This window comes from Malania oleifera, chromosome 4 (genome assembly GCF_029873635.1).
Source record: "Malania oleifera isolate guangnan ecotype guangnan chromosome 4, ASM2987363v1, whole genome shotgun sequence".
Classification (NCBI taxonomy): Eukaryota; Viridiplantae; Streptophyta; class Magnoliopsida; order Santalales; family Ximeniaceae; genus Malania; species Malania oleifera.
The window spans coordinates 6,372,496-6,392,345 of NC_080420.1; the positions used below are offsets into that span (position 1 = coordinate 6,372,496).

Consider the following 19,850-nt stretch of genomic DNA (forward strand, 5'->3'; position numbering starts at 1 on the left):
ATCAAATCTTTACAATAATATCACAAGATTGATATACAAGAAACTATTCAAACATATATAAACAACTATAGAAACAAAATCTACCATAATTATATTCACAACTATTTACTTATTCATATGCTTATTCAAACATATATAACAACAAATATTCACAATTAATCAAATATATTCAAACATATATGTAAAATATTCACCACAATATTCACAAGATAAATATTCAAACATATACAAACAAATATTCATAAGTATATAAACAATATTCACAAAATAAGACGAAGTAATTAAAAGATTTATCAAATTCAAATTTGGGATAGTTCCTAATTAATTACTGACTCAACTCTCTAATATACCCAGCGGAGTCGCCAAACTATCGCGACATCTCTGGAGCGAGGGTACCCCAGGGAGGGCGAATAAAAAATGATGAGTTGAATTTTCGAGAAAACTAAAAGTTGGAGTCGCCACTAACCTTTTTGGGAACTATTAGAACACTTGATTACTACCTAACGGGGAGTAGAATCAGTCTGCGTATATCAGGATCATGGATGAGAGTTCGGTTATGTGAGGGGAAAGTCCTAGCACCCCCTACACACCTTTTCTACAAACGGTACCTAATTAAATAAAAATTATCACAAACTAAATTTCAACAACCTTTTATTTTACTCCTTTTTAAAATTTCAAATTGCCTAAGTATATACAATTAAGTAAGAGAACATGGCAATAAATCAAACCCTAAAAGCTAAGTGTAATATAAAAAAACATGGAAAGAAAAATAAAACAAAATTATGGAAACGAGACAAACCCTAAAATGAATATACATTGGAAATAATTGAAGCCTTACCCTTATTACGAAAATCAATCAAACCCTAGAATCAATATGTAAGATATACAACAATAATTGTTAAAACTTTACCATTAATATACAATGACAAATATGGAAACAAATCAATGCCTACTATACACATGCAACAATTGAAACCCTAAATGAGACATGCACTAATTCAAACCTTCAATATAACATATGATAATCAAAACCCTAAATAATGCCATTAAGGCCCTAAATAACACATGTGATAATTGAAACCCAAAAATAGACATGCAATAATAAAAACCTTGTAACATGATGATCAAAACCCTAAATTTACCTTGCCATAACCAAAACCTTAAATAGGACAACCCCAATTATGAACATATAACAAATAACAAAATAGTAAATAACACCACAAACAAATATTAAATAATACGACAATAACCTAAATGAATAAACAATGAATATGAACATATGATCATGAAAGAATTAAAAAATACACCAAAAGCCTAAATGAATAAACAACAAATATATAACAATACAATTGTGAAAAATTAAATAATATAACAATAAAAACCTAAATGAATAAACAACAACTACATTACAATAATAAATATGCAAACATGGAAAATTAAGTAGTACAATCATCTCCTAAATGAATCAACAACAAAATATATAACAATAATGAATATGAATATACAAACTTACATAATACAACAATAGAAACCCCAACGAAAAAGCAACAAATATAACAACAAATATATGACAATAATAAATCATAATAAAAGTATTAAATAATGCAACAATAATCTAAATAAATAAGCAACAAAAATGAGTGTACAATAAAAACAATAAATATGAATTTACAATGATAAATAATACGACAATAATGTAGAAACTAAATAAAACCACAACAGTAAATAACAACCCTAAATTAATATAAACACGAATTAATCAAAAAACATACGTGAATAATAATAAATGATGATGATCAAATCCAAGGAAATAATATATTTCATGGAATCTCAGCATTTCTTTTCCCATAATCAAAAAGAAGAAATGGAGGTCTGTGAAGAGAAATATAAGCCATAACATGGATAGCATTTCCTTACAAACTAAAAGGAAACACCGGACATATGAGTGTGTGCACTGCTGTTTGTGCGTGGGTGCTGTGTATGTGTGGTGTTTGTGCCATGAAAGTGCTCATGGCTATGCCTGCTGCTAGAGTTGTAGGGAAGATGGCCACTATTATTATAGCTTAGGATTATGTTAGGTGTTGACAGCGGAACATCTAATCAGCACCGGAACATCTATAAGCACAAATATAAGCAAGAAATAAAAATGATAGATCAGAGAGAATGGTAAAGAAAAGTGTGAGAAGCTCGGGCAGCGGATTCACCAGCAAAGATCGCAAGATCTCACGACAATCAGCTAGTTAACTTCTCGACATTTATTTAGCTACAACCACTTTGGCAGGCCATGATCAAAGGCATCGATCGCCCTTCTCTTGGTACATGTAGCAGTGAGAAGTGTTGGTGCGTATGTGTTTAAGAGCATGTGCAGTGTGTGTTTAAGTATGAGTGTAGTGTGTGTTTTACTGCGTGTCCAAGTGTGAGTGTAGTGTGTGTTTTGCAGCGTGTTTAAGTGTGAGTGCAGTGTGTGTTTTACTGCGTGTTTAAGTGTGAGTGCTTTGTGTTTTGTAGTATGTTTAAGTGTGAGTGCTAGATGTTTTGCTATGTGTTTCGTTATGTGTGCAGTGTGTGTTTTGTTGTGAGTGCTATGTGCATTCTATTGCGGAGGTGATGAGGGGTTGTGTGAGAGTTGCTGGGTTGTATTCTGGTGTGGCCAAGAGGAATAGGATTATGGCGGTGAGTGGGGATTGGTCGGATATGGGTTGTGGCTATGCGACTACTCTAGTGGGATGGCTGGAGATGGTGAGGATGAGAGAAGAAAGTGTGCGGAGTGCTGTGGTGGTGCGTACAGGCCATGAGTGTGGTTGCTGCCGGTGATGTGGGTGAGTGTTGTAGGAGGGATGTGGGAGGAGTAGTAGATGTTATGTGTGTGTGTGTGTGAAGGAAAGGGAAAGGGCTATGGCCTACAGCTATTGTGAACGGAGAGGGAAAGCGAGAGAGAAAGAGTGTGTCAAGAAAGAGAGAGTGAGTTGTGTGCCTGTGTGTCAATGTCCGACTATTTTCACGTAGTTGTAAAAGAGTCATGTGGCTCTAGGTAAAGCACTCTTATTTAACTAACCAGCCTATTGTTTACCAACATTTATCCACGAAACACTTTCATTAACATTCATTCAAATAGCAGCAGAAATAGTAATCAATTTATGAAAGTCATGGCAAGCAAGCAGTAAACTTTGAAGCAAACATAATTCATTAACAATACCTCCGTTGACATTGTGTGCTTAGCGAGGGAGGCAAGTAGGCTAAATACGTTGACAAAAGCTAGTGAGTTTTACAATGACTGATGAACACTCACCCTCCCCTAAAGAGGTTTTTATGTAATTATCATCTTGGCATTAGGAAACATCAAAGTGACCGAGGAGTCATACTACCTTATTTGGCATACAAATAAACTACTAGTAGAAAATATCCCTATACTAGTATTTACATGATGGAAACCCATCCCAAGCACACAAGACAAGCAGTCACAGGCAAAGCATAATTCCCTGAGCAAGCTTAGCTCATGACACTCTCCCCCACTTATGCGGTCGACGTCCTCGTAGACTTTGGCGGTAGGTACACTTCAACTTTGTCCACGAACGGTTGCATATCTTCCGCTCAAATCCAGCTGATTTCTTTGTCATCAAGGAATTTCCACTTCACTAGGAACTTCTGCTACTTCTTCCTTGACGATATGAACTTTTGGACTACAAGGATCTCATCGACTTCATATTTGTCAGGCGCTGATCTAAGGAAGAGTAGTTATTCTGTAGAGACTTAAGACCATCATGCATATCATGACTGAAGGATGTGAATTCATTATAGTATGGTATGAACCAAGAAGGAGCTTCAATTTCGGATCCTTGTGATTGAGCTTGAGGTGGAGGAGAAGGTGCAGTTGCTGATCTTCGTTGTCTACCTCCTTTTAAGAACCACTAATGATTACGTTTTTCATATCCCATCTGCTTGAGGGTCGTGGAGGTAAAGAGGTCATACCTAGTCCTTTTGATGAAAAAATCTGATGAAGTAGTGATATTCTAATTCGCAAAAATCATATTAAGAGCTCCCCCATATGGAAGAGTGACTCGTGTTGCATCAATCTTTGCCCACATCCATTTCATAATAAGGCTAGCCAAACCAAGTTTCTTCCCCTTTAACAGACACCACAATACAAAGCAGTCTATATATGAGAGATGGTTATATGATCTGGCTTGTGGTAGAATGTTATTGGTGATAATCTTTTGGAGGATTTGAGCTTTCAGGTTAAGTTGCTTATATAGTGGTGGATGTCCAAAATAGGTAGGTTCATTCTCCATGATCAATGGTAAAAACTTTTCCAGTGTAAAACCTTGTTGAAGTATCCAAGATTGGGCAAATGTAGGGCATTCAAACTCTCCCAGAGTAATATGGGGAATGGGAGCTAACGTTTGAGGAGTGAGAGCTATTTTCTTACCCTTGACTTCAGTTGATAAGATATTCTCCCCTTGAACCATATTAGTATAGAATATCTTGACAAGGTTTGGAAAAAGTCCTTTAGCTTGGTATACAATAAAGTTTTTCCATCCTATGTTGTGGAATAACGGTAGGATTTCAGGAAGCTCAGTGTTGAAGAATTAAACATCAAGAACCTTACCGAATATAGGATCCGTAGACTGGACGAGTTCGATATACATGCTTTGCATAAGGAGTTACCAACCATTGCTCAATGTTGGTATCATCTCTACCTGAAGATGAACCACGATGTGCCATTTGTTTTGTTCGAGGCATCGTAAAGTGTTTGGGGCAAACTAATGGCTTCTTTCAAACCCTAGAATAGGTATGATCGTGCTAAGAGACTCTGATTCGAAGGTTTTAAAGCAAGAGATTGAAGAGAATCTGGTGTTGAAACTTTGGGTGAGTGATGGGATACGGTTCAAGAGCCTGAAGTTTAGAAAAGAATAGGGTTTTGCGCATTTAATATATAAAGAATTCGCGACTTCAGGCGTCTGAAGAATAAGTTCAGTCGCTTGAGGATTTTCTAGTGAACACTCACCCCCCCTAAAGAGGTTTTTATGTAATTATCATCCTGACACTAGGAAACATCAAAATGACCGAGGAGCCATATTGCCTTATTTGGCATACAAATAAACTACTAGCAGAAAATAACCCTACACTAGTATTTACATGATGGAAACCCATCTCAAGCACACGAGACAAGCAATCACAGGCAAGCATAATGCCTCGTGACAGCGTGGAGGCCCCCTCTAGCAGTCGTCTCCTTTTTTCTGTGCGTGGACAACATCTTTATAGCATTTGTGTGCTCCTAAAAGTTGCCCTAAAAGCCCTAAAACTAATGGAGTGCTGCCCCTCTCTTCTTTTAATTTGCATGGGCTACATGACCCATGCAAATTTATTTATAGCCCATCATTAATTTGCCCAATATTAAAAGAAATGCTCGGTAAAGACAGACTTAAATTCCGAAAACAAAGGACCTAGGCTCGACTTTTAAATAAAAGAGACTCAATTTAATTTTTAAAAATAACTGGGACTTAAGAAATTAAAGAACTTAATCTTAAGATGACTGGGACTCAATTTTTAAAATGACTGAAACTCAATTTTTAAAACGACTGGAACCCAATTTTTAGAATGGCCAGGACTCAATCTTTTTTAAAATGACTGGACTCAATTTTTTTAAAATGATCAGAACTCAAATTTTTTTAAAATGACCAAAACTCAATTTAGAAATAAATAAGACTCAATTTAAAGATATGTGGGACTCATTTTAAAGACTCATAACTCAATTGAATTTTTCAAAAAGGGTTCTCCAATTCCCGAGATACAAAGTCGACTTCTTATCATACAGAGTCTCCTTTGAAAGGCCTCGTTAAAATTGGAGTGTCTACAGCAGGGACGGAAAAAATAAATTTTTACACCAAACCGACTTTCCAAAAGTCGGTTTGGTCACTATTCACAACGTAAACATGCATGCGTCCCATGTCTGGCTTTTTTTTTCTAAAAAATTTTTTGACAACACTGGTGCTTTAATGCATGCACCCTCCCATCCCCTCACGCAATCTCTCTCCTCTCTCTCCGCTGATAGCACGCCAACCTTGTGCCCTACGTCCCATCCCCCCTTTTTTTATTTAAAAAATCGCAACTTTGTCCCATCCTATCTCCCTAATGCATCTCACTCATCTCTCCTCTCTCCTCTGCATTAAAGTTAGCAAATCTCACTCCATCAGTGCTGAACCGCGTGTCCCATCTCCCCCCCTTTTTTTTTCTTTTAATTTGGCTGACAGACATTAAATGCTCCCCTCCCATTTCCACTGACAGCCTCTCTCTTCCCTCTATTCACTCCCACTACCACTGACAGTGCGTTAAGGTTGTTTCTTCTTTTTTAAAAAAGAAAAAAATTAATTGCTGACAAAGCGTCCCCTCCATTTGCGTATTTTTTTCCCATTTTCCTCTATATTTGTGTTTTTTCTTTTATTTTTTTTTAATATTTTAGTAAAAAAAAACTCCTCAATTTCACATGTTGGGAGCCTCTGATAATTAAGTGTAATACCCCAACCCCGAATGGTCTGTGATATTTACTTTTTACCATTGAAATACAGCGAAAGTAAATAAACTCAATTATTATTAAACCAGAGCGCTAATTATCCATATTACAATCATTTATTTCAAAAGAAGAAAAATTACATAAGCATAAATATCTGACATCATACTAATATTTCTAATCAAGCTTTATTTTTCTATTCTATTCCCACCCGCATGTTTGCTATGCCTGATTTCCGATGTCCTTCAGAGTTATCTAGAAATGTAAAAATATGATTTGGATGAGATGACACTCAGTAAGTAAATAAGATTATTATTAGTGTGCGGCCAAAATGAGTTTTTAAAATTTTGTAAAACAATATTTAATACTATAACTTCAAAACAACTTCTAAAATAAATGTAAATTTAAAAATTTCTGCATAAAATTTTTGTCATCAACTACAACAGTAAAATTTTATAATCATAACCTATAACTATTAAATTAACCTTTTCACTTTAAAACTATAAAAATATTTAATTATTTACATATATATATATATATATATATATATATATATATTTCCTTATATGTTTCCTTTAGATCGTCATTTAGGCACAAGAATGACCCTTTTACACATAAACATATACTTTTCCTTCAAATCATCAATAACTTTATACACGTAATTAAATATGTATAAACATATACTGTTAAAACCACCCTTAGGCTTGTTTGCTGTAAATCATATTTACCCCCATGACTGGGTTGTGCGGTCAGAAAACTGGACTTAGTTGGCTAGCCGACCAAACTAAATCAACGTACGTAAACATTAAGTGAGATTTTTCTTATTAAGTCCTGATCCAGAACCAGGTGTGCACTCAGGAGAAATCTACTAACTTAAATAATCACTCTGTATACAGTGTGGATGCACTCTAATTTGTTTAAACTTTAAGTTGAGGTACCGAACATCTGTAACTTTGAACTTTTTTTGCCCTAAGGGGTTTTAAAATCATCTTATTATAATTTATGCAATTTAAAATAATCTCGTGAAAATTTCATCTTTACTTGTATTTTCATGAAAAAATACAACGTAAAAATAAACTCATGCCACACAATTTTTGTGTTAAAAATATGTATAATTTTTTTTTTGAATAGAAATAAATGCAGAAAATTTGCCTGAGAGAATTAGAACATTTCTTAACCCAAAAATAAATGCAAGTATATTAAAGATAGAACTAGTATAATTAAATATACGTAAAAAAAATAAACTCATGGAAATTTTATGGAACTAACTAACATAATTGAAATTTACTTACAAAATAAACTCGGGTATGAATTTTAAATAAAAAAAAAAACAAACATAATCAAATTTACTTACCTCTTCTTTTACCTTATACTACGAACACAATAAATATCTCTAAGAAATGAGATCGGAAAGAGTGGGTGAGTGAGAACTTACTCAAAAATTTTTTCTCCACCACTAATTCTTTCACTCACTAATCTTTCTCTTCCTTTACAATTTTTTGTGAAAAGTGAAGGTTGAAAGCTTCCTATTTATAGGAATATTTTGGGGAAGAAATGGAATTTGTAAAAGTATGGGAAGAGGGGTGAAATTATAATTTTTTTAAAATTAAAGAATGGGCAAGGGATGAGCTAGGTATGAGTTGAGTATGGGATAGGGATGGAGGTCATGTGGGAGTGTTTGCCACCACTCCCATTTAATTAATTTTTAATTAATTACTTACTTAATTAATTAAATAATTATTTTATTATTTTTATTTTTTTAAATCATTATTATTATTATTATTATTATTATTATTATTATAATATTTTTTTAAGCCATGTTTTAGTTTTTTTTTTTAAAGAATTAAATTTAAATTTCGAAAAACTCATGTGAGCTTCACACAACTTCGAGATCTAAGTGGGTCCTACGTAACTCCTATAGTCTTCATACGGTTTTATGAGCCCTACACAGTTTCGAGACTCATGTGGACCCCCATACGGCTTCAAGACTCATGTGGGCCCCACACAATCTTGTGGGTCTCGTATAGAATACCTATATTATTATTTTATCATATATTTTTACAAATTATGTCAGTGAAAACATTATTTTATGTACTTATTTACGTATACAAACAATGTCTACCTTATTTTATCCTATAAAATTTCATTTTGACGAGGCTAACCTCTAGGGAGCGACTGAGCTACAATGGTTTTTAAGCACTTGTTTAGATAAGATCTTTCTTAGGCATCAAACATGGAATTAAGGATCCTAACAGAGAAATACTTTCGTTTTGATACTAACTGAATGACTATTATTATTATTCTAAATATATATATATATATATATATATATATTTTGGGTTGTTACATTAAGGGCTTGCTTATCATGAGTTTTTTTAAAGAAAATATTAAAAAAAAAACAAAAAAAAACAAATATAGAGAAAATAGGGGGAAAAATATAAAAATTTACCCAATCGACTTTTGAAAAGTCGATTAATTTGGGTTTAAAAAAAATTGATGTGGAACGGGCTGATGCACAACCATCACCAGGCATGGGGGAGATAGGAGAAAGGAGAGAGGAGGACGGGATGTGGGATGTGATGCTTGTGTTGATTAAAAAAAAAAAAAAAAAAACAGAGAATGGGATGGGTAGGCCGTGCACCCAGGGAGAGGAGAGAAGGTGCTTGTGGTAGGAGGGGGAAAAAAAGGTTGCATGCATGCATAAAAATGTGAATTAAATTCTAATAATTAATAAATTTAATTCCCGTTATTATTTTTTATACAATTTGTTCTTCTGAGTCCTTCAGGCTTCCATTTCTCCTTTACCTCATGTGTGTGCTGAATTATAAATTTATTCAAAAACACTAAATACACACATGAGATGTGAGTGCTTTGTCAGCATCAAAATAGGGATCAGATTTAAAAAGTCAACACTCTAGTCCTCCTTGAACATCGATTGCAATTGTGATATTCTTCGTGGCAAAACTAGCACCGCATCCTCCGACTGCCCTCTCGTACATCCATTTCGTTACGTAGACATAATAATATTAAAATTATAAATTTTTAAAAATCAAAGTGAGTTCAAACTCAGCTTAATGAATGAAAGACTCGTTCGCCATCACGATCGACCACAGCCCTACTGCGAAAAATCAAGTCGCGACCAATCTGTATCAAACTCAAAGAGGAAACCCTGTTGCATCAAATTCCCTATCACTGAGAACCTCAGCGGCGAGCTCACCGGCTGAATCGCCAAGCACTTTACAATTTGTTCTATATTGATGAAGTAGTTACTCGCCGGAGGAAAGAACATCGATTTGCCAACGAGTTCAAAACTCAGCCGGGGCAGACTCGATTTCATAATGCCCGATACATTCACGCATAAATTGAAGCCTTGAGTTGGCTCGTCGACACTCAGAGGAATCAGATTGTTCGAGATGAAAAGTGTGAGCAGAACTTCTAGGAATTAAAGCAGCGGCTTGTCACTGCACTAGTTTTGACGATTCCATCAGGAGGTGGTGGTTATGTTATCCAAAGTGACGCGTCCTTGAAAGGGCTCGGTTGTGTATTGATACAGTATGGTAGGGTGGTGGCGTATGCATCTAGACAGCTGAAATAATATGAAAAGAACTACCCTATTCACGATTTGGAATTGGATGCGATGGTACATGCACTGAAGATCTGGAGGCATTACCTTTATGGTGAGAGGTGTGAGATATTTTCTGATCATAAGAGCCTAAAATACATCTTCACATAGAAAGAATTGAATATGCGACAGAGGAGGTGGTTGGAGCTTATAAAGGATTACGACTGCACCATCAGTTACCACCCAGGTAAAGCAAATGTGGTAGCTGATGCGCTGAGCCGTAAATCAGGAGACACAGCACAACTAGCAACAGTAGTTCAGCATCCGATTTAGATGGACTTAGAAAGACTTGGTGTGATATTAGTGGAGGATGATTCTTAGGTGCTTATTACCAGTTTGATTGTACAACCCACATTGTATGAAAAGATTAAAGCTGCTTAGAGAGATGATCCAAAGTTAGTAGAGGGGATAGCCAGAGTTCAGGATGGTCAGGGGGAGGAGTTCAGTCTTTCTGATGATGGGGCTTTGAGATTTTGCACCAGATTGTGTGTGCCTGCAGATGATAGCATCAGGAGAACGATTCTAGAGGAGGCACACAGGTCTCTATACACTGTTCATCCTAGCAGTAGGAAAATGTATAGGGATCTACGAGATTCTTTTTGGTGGAGTGGCATGAAGAGGGAAATAACAGAGTTTGTGCGGCAGTGTTTGACGTGCCAGCAGGTTAAAGCTGAGCAAGAGAGGCCGCCTGGTCAGTTGCAGCCACTCTTCATTCCCGAGTGGAAGTGGGACCATGTATTTATGGATTTTGTTACTGGGCTGCCGCCGGCGTTGCATGGACAGAATGCTATATGGGTGATAGTTGATTGATTGACGAAGGCAACGCATTTTATGCCCATTAAGGTCAGCTACCCTATGAACAGGTTAGCAGAGATATATATACTGGAGATTGTTCGATCCCATGGAGTGCCGGTATCCATAGTCTCGGACCGTGATCCACATTTTACATCACGGTACTGGAGGAGTTTACAGGAGGCACTAGGGACCCAGTTAGCATTCAGAACAGCTTTCCACCCTCAGATCGATGGTCAGACTGAGAGAACCATCCAGGTATTGGAAGATATGCTTCGTGCTTGTGTGCTAGACTTTGGAGGTAGCTGGATTCAGTTTTTTCCACTAGTAGAATTTGCTTATAATAACAGTTATTAGGCTAGCATCGGCATGGCACCCTACGAGGCATTATATGGTAGGAGATGTAGATCTCCTCTTTTCTGGGATGAAGTAGGCAAAAGGCGAGTTTTGGGTCCATAGATTATTTAGCAGGCGTGTGATAAAGTCCGACTTATTCGAGATAGGATCAGTACAGCGTAGAGTCAGTAGAAAAGTTATGCAGATACTCACCGCCAGGAACTGGAATTCAGAGTAGGTGATCATGTTTTTCTGAGAATAACTCCACTGAAGGGGATCTTGAGATTTGGGAAGAAGGGTAAGTTGAGCCCTAGCTTTATTGGCCCTTTTGAGATACTTGAGAAGATTGGGTCAGTAGCCTATTGCTTAGCTTTACCGCCATCTTTATTTCGAGTTCATGACGTATTTCATGTTTCTATGTTGAGGACATACGTCCCAGATCCTTCACATATCATTAACCATGCAGAATTAGAAGTCAGTGAGGCTTTAGCATATGAAGAAGCTCCAGTACAGATCCTATATAGGAAGGAACAAGAATTACGCAACAAAAGGATACCACTAGTGAAAGTTTTATGGAGAAATCACGCTATAGAAGAAGCTTCGTGGGAGCTTGAAAACGAGATTAGACAGAAATATCCCCATTTTTTTAGTGGATCATAGTATTGATGTATATGCTTAGATGGTAATTTTATTTTGTTGAGTCCTATGTAATTGTAATGTAGAGTATAGGTTAGGTAGTATTTTGGTTTTGGGAGAAATTTTCTTTTATGGTTGTAATCTCCCAAAACTATTCATGAAACCACGATATTCGTCCGCCATAAGTGAGGGCAGATAATAAAATAAGTAGACCCTTTTTTTTTGTTGAATGATGGAGAGTATGGGTAAAGATACAGATAGTAAATTTCGAGGACGAAATTTTATAAGGAGAGGAGAATGTAGTGACCTGAAGAATAATAACATTTTAATAATAATGAGGGAGAGAAATAGAAACAGAAATAGAAGGAGGCCGTAGAATTCGTCGACGACATTGTATTTTGGAGAATAAAATAATTTTAAGGAAACTGCCAAGCTTCGTCGACGAACACAAAGTTTCGTCAACGAAGGTCTGAAGAATTTCGTCGACGAATATAGAGTTTCGTCGATGAGAAAATACTGAGAGTCGGTTCGGACTGCTCTGAATTTCGTAGACGAATATAGGGCTTCATCGACGAATTTACTGAAAGATTCGTCGACAAAGTGACGTGTCTCGTCGACAAATCTGGCCCTATAAATAGATAAAAACCAGATTTTTATTCATTTCTCGCACCCCTCTCTCTCTCTCTCTCCTACGAAACCTCTCACTTCTCTCTTTGATTTTGGCCCCGCCAGTCACCGGATCGAAGATTTGAGGCTACCGCGACGCTCTTCATGTAGTTCTCTACAAGTCTACCGGAGCGAATCGTGGGGGAAACAAAGTTGGATTTCATCCCAAATTCAGGGTAAGGCCTTTTAGCCTATTTTTGGACTCATGGTAGTTATAATAAATGATGTAGGTGATGAAATACTGATATTTTGTTCTGGCATATATTGGTTTCAAGGTGTTTTGTAGGAGGCCCTGCGAGTGTTAGGCTAGTATTCCATAGGGGCTTTCCAATAGTCAGGTAAGGGAAATATGCTATGCTAGGTACTTTAAAATATTATACGGTTTATTTAATGATGAAAATTACGTATTACAGTATCATGTGGCTTTTGAATATGAATATAGTACGAATATATGTTTTACGATATTTCAGTATGCTGATTCTATGATATTTCAGTACCATGATTTTATGAATCTCAGTACCATGATTACACGAATATTAGTATCATGATTATGCAGTTTCAGTATTACGATTATGTAGATGACAGTGTATGATTATACAGTTCTTAGTATTACATATAAACTACAATTACAGTTTATGCAGCATCATGGTTATTTCAGTACTTTAGAATCATGGTAAATCAGATACATATATATATGATATCAGACCCTGTTGGACTTGCAGCTATAGAGCACGGTACCGTTGCTATAGATACTATGTTACTTATGAGTGCAACTACCTATTTAGATAATACGTGGTAAGGTCAATCACCTAGGCCCTTGAAGAGATTAGGCTCCCCATCCAGATATGGGTTGAGGTGGGCAGATTGACCGATGGAGTGTAGTGATTTATTCCTGGTTGGCCAGCCAGGGTAAATCCCGCCTACGGGCTGCACAATCCTATCATGAGGGGATAAGTCATGACATACAGATAGCCACAGGGAACATTTTCAGTTATTATTACGTATGTATAGATTTTCAGAAACAGGGAACATACTTACTTATACTAGAAGTATTTTGAATAATAATCTCCAATAGTGTCATGTTAAGCAATAGGGACAGGGGTGGCGGATTTTATTACTTATACTTTATTTATATATTCAGTTATACATATTTATTTGAAAACAAATTTTCATGATACTGTAGCTCATTTGCCACACACTAGTAATAGCATATTTCTTCTTGAGCGTTGGCTCATCCCTGTGTTGAATTATTTTTCAGGTGATCCAGGTAGGTGAGCAGATCAGGCTCGCAGGTAGAGGGGCTTCAGTGGTGCCCTGTCAGAGAGTGAGTACATTTTTGGGAATGATTTTGTATATCTTAGCTAGTTGAGGGTGCTTGGGGAAACAAAGATATGTGTATATTTTTGGGAAACATGTAGCACTCTGGTATTGTATGGTATGGTGTTGTATATATTTACATATGGATATGTTTATTCAGTTTCTGCTTCTTGTTGCTTAGGTTAATGAATGAGTTTATCCCCCAGTATGGTATCAGAGTATGTAGAGTATATATATATATATATAATCAGTTTATTAAGCAGGTCGTTACAACAGATTTTGAATAAAAAAAAAATTAGTTTTGTAAAAAAAAATAAAAACGACAATTAAATTTATTAATTATTAGCATTTAATTCACATTTTTATGTATGCATGCTTTTCTCCCTCTTGCCACAAGCACCTTCTCTCCTCTCCCTGGGCGCACGACTCGCCCATCCCATCCTTTATTTTTTTTTTTTAAATCATGACAAGCATCATATCCCACATCCCATCCTCTTCTCTCCTCTCTCCTCCCTGGGCTGACGGTTGTGCGCTGTCCCATCCCACATCAATTTTTTTAAAAAAAAACCCAAACCGACTTTCCAAAATTCGGTTGGGTACATTTTTTTTTTATTTTCCCCCATTTCTTCTGTTAGAATTGGTGTATTCCCAAGAGGGGGGGGGGTGAATTGAAATTTTAAAATTTTCTTCTAAGTTGAACTAGATGTTAGTTGAATATTGCAACCTAGGGTGTAGTGACCCAAAGAATAATATTATTTTAATAATAAAGAGGGAGGAAAATGGAAACAGGAACAGAAGGAGGCAGTAGACTTCGTCAACGAACGCTCCACATTCTTCGATGATATCGCATTTTGGAGATAATAATAATAATAATAATTTCAAGGAATTGCCAGGACTTGTCGACGTATACAGGGGTTCGTCGACGAGTGCATGGGGAAATTCGTCGATGAATATAGGGTTTCTTCGATGAGAAACTACCGAGCGAAGAATGGGATGCTCTAAATTTCGTCGATGAATACAGGGTTTGGTCGACGAATTTAATGAAGGACTCGTCAATGAGGTGACGTGTCTCGTCGACGAATCTGGCCTTATAAATAGTGGAAAATCGGTATTTTTATCATTTTCAGTGTCTCTTTCTCTCTCTACGTCCCTTTCTCACTTCTCTCTTCGATTCTGGCCCTGTTAGTCGCCGGATCGACGATCTAAAGCCACCATGACGCTCCTGGCAAAGTTCTCTGCAAGTCTGCTGGAGCGGATCGTTGGTGAAACGAAGTTGGATTTCATCCCAAATTCAGGGTAAGGCCTTTTAGTCCATTTTTGGCCTTATGATAGTTATAGGAAATGATGTAGGCGAAGAAATACTGATATATAGTTCTGTAAAATGTTGTTTTCAGGGTGTTATGTAGGAGGCCCTGTGGGGGTTAGGCTAGTATACCATAGGGGCTTTCTGGTCGTCAGGTAAAGGAAATATGCTGTGCTAGGTATTTTTAAAATATTATACAGTTTATTAAATTATGAATATTATGTATTAAAGTATGGCGTGACTTGAGAATATGAGTATAGTATGGAGATATGTTTTACGAATTTTAGTATCATGATTTAATGAATTTTAGTACCATGATTATACGAATCTCAGTACCATGATTATACGAATTTCAGTATTATGAATATACAATTCTCAGTACTATGACATATGGATTACAGTTACAGTTTATTCAGTATCATGGTAATTACAGTTATTTCAGAATCATAGTAAATCAGATAGCTGTGTATAGAAATATATTATATAGTATCAGACCCTGTTGGACTATGCAGTTACAGAGCACGGTACCGTTGCTACAAATATTATGTTATGTTATGAGTGCAACCACCTATTTAGATAATACGTGGTAGTAGGTCGATCACCTAGGCCCTTGACGTGGACAAGCTCCCCATCAAATATGGGTTGAGGTGGGCAGATCAGACCGATGAAGTATAGTGATTTATCCTGGTCGGCTAGCTAGTGTAGATCTCGCCTACGGGCCGCACAACCTTGTCATAGGGGGTTAAATCATGACACACAGTTATCCATAGGAAAAGTTTTCAGTTACTATTACGTATGTACAGATTTTCAGAAATAGGGAATATACTTATGTATACTATAAGTATTTTGAATAGTAACCTACAATACTGTTATGTTAAGCAACATGGAAAGGGTGGTGTATTTTATTACTTGTACTATACTTACATATCTAGTTATACATGATTATTTGAAAACAAATTTTCATAATACTGTAGCTCATTTGCCACACACTAGTAATAAAATATTTCGTCTTACTGAGCATTGGCTCATCCCAGTGTTGAATCATTTTTTAGGTGATCCAAGTAGGCGAGCAGACCAGACTCGCAGATAGAGGGGCTTCAATAATGCCCTGTCAGTGAAGTGAGTATTGTGGAGGATTTTTGTATATCCTAGTATAGTTGAGGGTATTTTGGGAAACATATATATATGTGTATATTTTGAGGAAACATGTTAGTACTCTGGTATTGGTATTGTATATATATTTTCATATGGTTATGTCTATGTGATTTCTGCTTCTCGCTGCTTAGGTTAATGATTGGGTTTACCTATAGTTTGGTATCGGAGCATGTAGAATATCGTAGTATAAAAAAAAAAACATGGAAATTAAGCAGGTCGTTACATAGGGTCTTTTTATGCAGTTCCAAATATGTAGATAAATATACTCTATAGAAATTTAAATCAAGCACATCATTCATAGAATAACATACACGTGCGATAAATATGAAGTGCGGTAATATGAACAAACACATGATATGTTATCGGGGTTTGGCCAATTGTGCCTACGTCCCGCCTCTAGCTTGCAGGCCCGAGGATTCCACTAATAGCTCACTTAAGCGTGGAGCAGCACCGATTACAACCAGGTCAATTAGCACAGGGCTGACCTCAACCTTAATCAGGTCAATTAGTGGCGCTGACCTCAACCTACACACCTTAACATGATGATGCACCTAGCTTTCCTAACCGAGTTTAAGCCAATCCAGGACTATTCCAGGGCTAGTCTCCCTCTTCAGGTCCGTTCCTGGAAATACAATTGATTCACTTAATCAATGAAGTGGTACAGTGATTATGCTTTCAAGTAAAGCAGATATGTACCCAACTACGCGCAGTTACATACACCACAATATGATTTAATATGTAAGCTCAGTGTGGTCCAATGTTTCAGCTCTCAAATATATTTTCTATTAGTGTGATGAGTGCGTGAGAGTATCAACAGGCAACTTTGTATCTCAAGATATTCAATCAATAAGTTCACACAAAGATATCAAGTCTCAAATATTTCAATTAGTAGGATGTCTCAAGCATGTAAATATCAAATAATGTATATGCTTGGTTTGCAAAAGATGTGTAATCTTTATATTCAACAAATAATATATGAGTGAATGAATGTTGCAACAAAGATCACTATCACATAAAAAAAAATCTTTTCAAAGTTATATCAAAATAAATCCCACAAGATATTTGGAAATGTTTTGAAGAGATTTTTGCAATCCACAAACAAATACAAACTTCACAAGATATTGCAATGCATATGCAATACTTAGAAGTTTAATACAAGTCTTCTTAAGAGAGACTTATTAAAAAAATCCCCTAAGAATACTTAGGTGTAGCTCTTAAGAAAAATCATATCAAATAATCACCAAATAAGGAGAGCAAACCTTTCAACACAAACACTCAATCAACTTACAAATGATGTAGGCAATAATAAAAGGTAAGTATAAGTGGTTGGGGCTTAGATATGAATATTATAGGTTTTGGGAATTTCAAAGAATCTCTCCTAATCAAAGTGGCTAATCTCATGCTAATTATCCCAAATGAGGGGGTATTTATAGACACCCCTTGAGATATAACCGTTAGGGACCTATTTGGAATAATTAGGAAAGTTTTAAATCATTTTAAAATAATTAACCCTGTTTAAAATATTTTAACTACGGTAAAAAATCAGGGCAACCCGAGAGGTCTGGTCGACCATAACCATTTTGGTCGACCGAAGTTCATATGGTTTGGTCTACCAGGACATTTTTGAACTTGGGACTCGATCAACCAAAAGTGCATGTTCGAAGGGTGATTTTTCATTTTACCGAGGTTCGGTCGACCAGACCTTTTTGAATTGAATGGTTCGATTGACTAGACAGTTGAGACTTCTCCCAAGGACCCTTGGTTGACCAGGTAGTTGGTATTCAATTTTGGCTCGATCGACCAGGTGGTCAAATTGTTGACCTCGGGAGGGTTCGGTCGATCAGGGGATTTGAACTACAATGGTTTGGTCGACTGGGACATTGGTCAACCGTTGACCCAGACCAATTTTGGTCGACCGGGGTAGAATGAACTGCCAAGGTCGGTTAATCGAAAGTGCAAAAAGTGTGTATTTCGGTCCTACTTTGAATCACACAAACCCTATTCAAGTGTCTAACATTCATAGGTGCAATGGTGTGTGTCCTAGGGTCATTATGTCCAATTTAAAGACACCAAAAAAATTTGGTGTCGGTCGACTGAAGGGTAAACCTTAAGGTCTTTCTAAGGTCACTTTTAGTTTACGGTTGGTTTGAGCTTACCTATTAGAGCATGTATGTGATGTGTGTGAGCTTATTACAAACCAATCCCTATTTACTATTACAGACCAATTTTTCTAATGAAATGTATATTACAACACTGAATATAAATTGGTCTTCAGTCTTCATTTGCTCCATGTGCATGTGCATTATGATCTTGACAATCTAAGTTCTTGCACATTACCTCAAATACCCATTAGACACAATGAGTATTTGTCATAATCAAAACTGGGCGTGACCTATAAGGTCAACATTCTCCCCTTTTTGATGACGACAAATACGACAAACAAAAATATAGGGTTAAGCCTAATAAGGCTTCCCCTCTCAATATGCATCCAACTTATTTTTAAACAAATTCATTTTACCCATTATTTTTGCCCCTTTCCATCTCCCCCTTTTGGCAACAGCAAAAAGGGCTATATAAGTTAATAACCTAGGCAATGAGTAAGGATTACAGTTATATATGAAGAATTTTGGAAAGAATTAAAAAAAAAAAAAATTTGGCAGAGTGCCGTTTGTAAATCGGGCTTTCCAAAATAAAACCTGTATAAGTGTAACTTATTTGAGTTTAAATATGTCTTAACAGTTTATCCATAACTACTCAAACAGTCAAGTAAAGTCCAATGATGCAAATAAAATTTCAATACGAAGTGGACAAGTTGTGCATCACAAATGATAATCGATATAATCATGCTATAGAAACATGAAATGTGCACACATAGACATGAGTCGCTTTACAATGTCTAAACCAATGAGAAATACCAACAATGATAGGTTAGTTAGACTTGTAAGTTCCACTCAAGATTCCTTAAATAGCTGATGATTATATGAAGATGAGATTTAAATTTTCTTTAGGTTTTCACTCATCCTTTCAAAAAGATTTTAAACTCAATTTTATCATAATCATGTTTGTGGCCAAAACAAATCCATATTTTCAAGCAATACATAGCAATGAGAGCATGATGACCTAGTATCAAGTGTTACAAATATACAGTTAAGAGTACATATTTGTTTCTCAGGGCCTAATGATTTTAATGCTAAGTGTGTCCCCCTAAGAGTATGCATTTTGATCCAATTACTTTAAATGTAAGTATGCACAATCAACTCCAAGGAATGTAACATTTCAATGCAAATGAATCAACTGTGGCATATTGAGATTTTGCACACACAAAAGAGTATTGTTTTAGTCATTTTGGAAAATGTCTACAGGAAATTCAGCAGCATGCCGGCTATAAATAGGACATTTCCCAAACTTTACCTGCACATAAACGATTCTCAAACAAACAGTATGTCAAGAGTAAGGTATGCAAGAACCTATAATCTGCCAGCAGACAATTCTCATCAACTGTATCCGCTATACAG

At 36.2% G+C, this 19,850-nt stretch overlaps 1 non-coding gene across 1 annotated transcript; it reads right to left on the reverse strand.

Annotated features, from left to right (window-relative positions):
- Positions 1–2,174: 2,174 nt before the first annotated feature.
- Positions 2,175–2,272, reverse strand: LOC131154708 (small nucleolar RNA snoR109). The gene has a single exon (XR_009136623.1). It is a non-coding gene; the product is annotated as a small nucleolar RNA snoR109 (small nucleolar RNA).
- Positions 2,273–19,850: the final 17,578 nt, after the last annotated feature.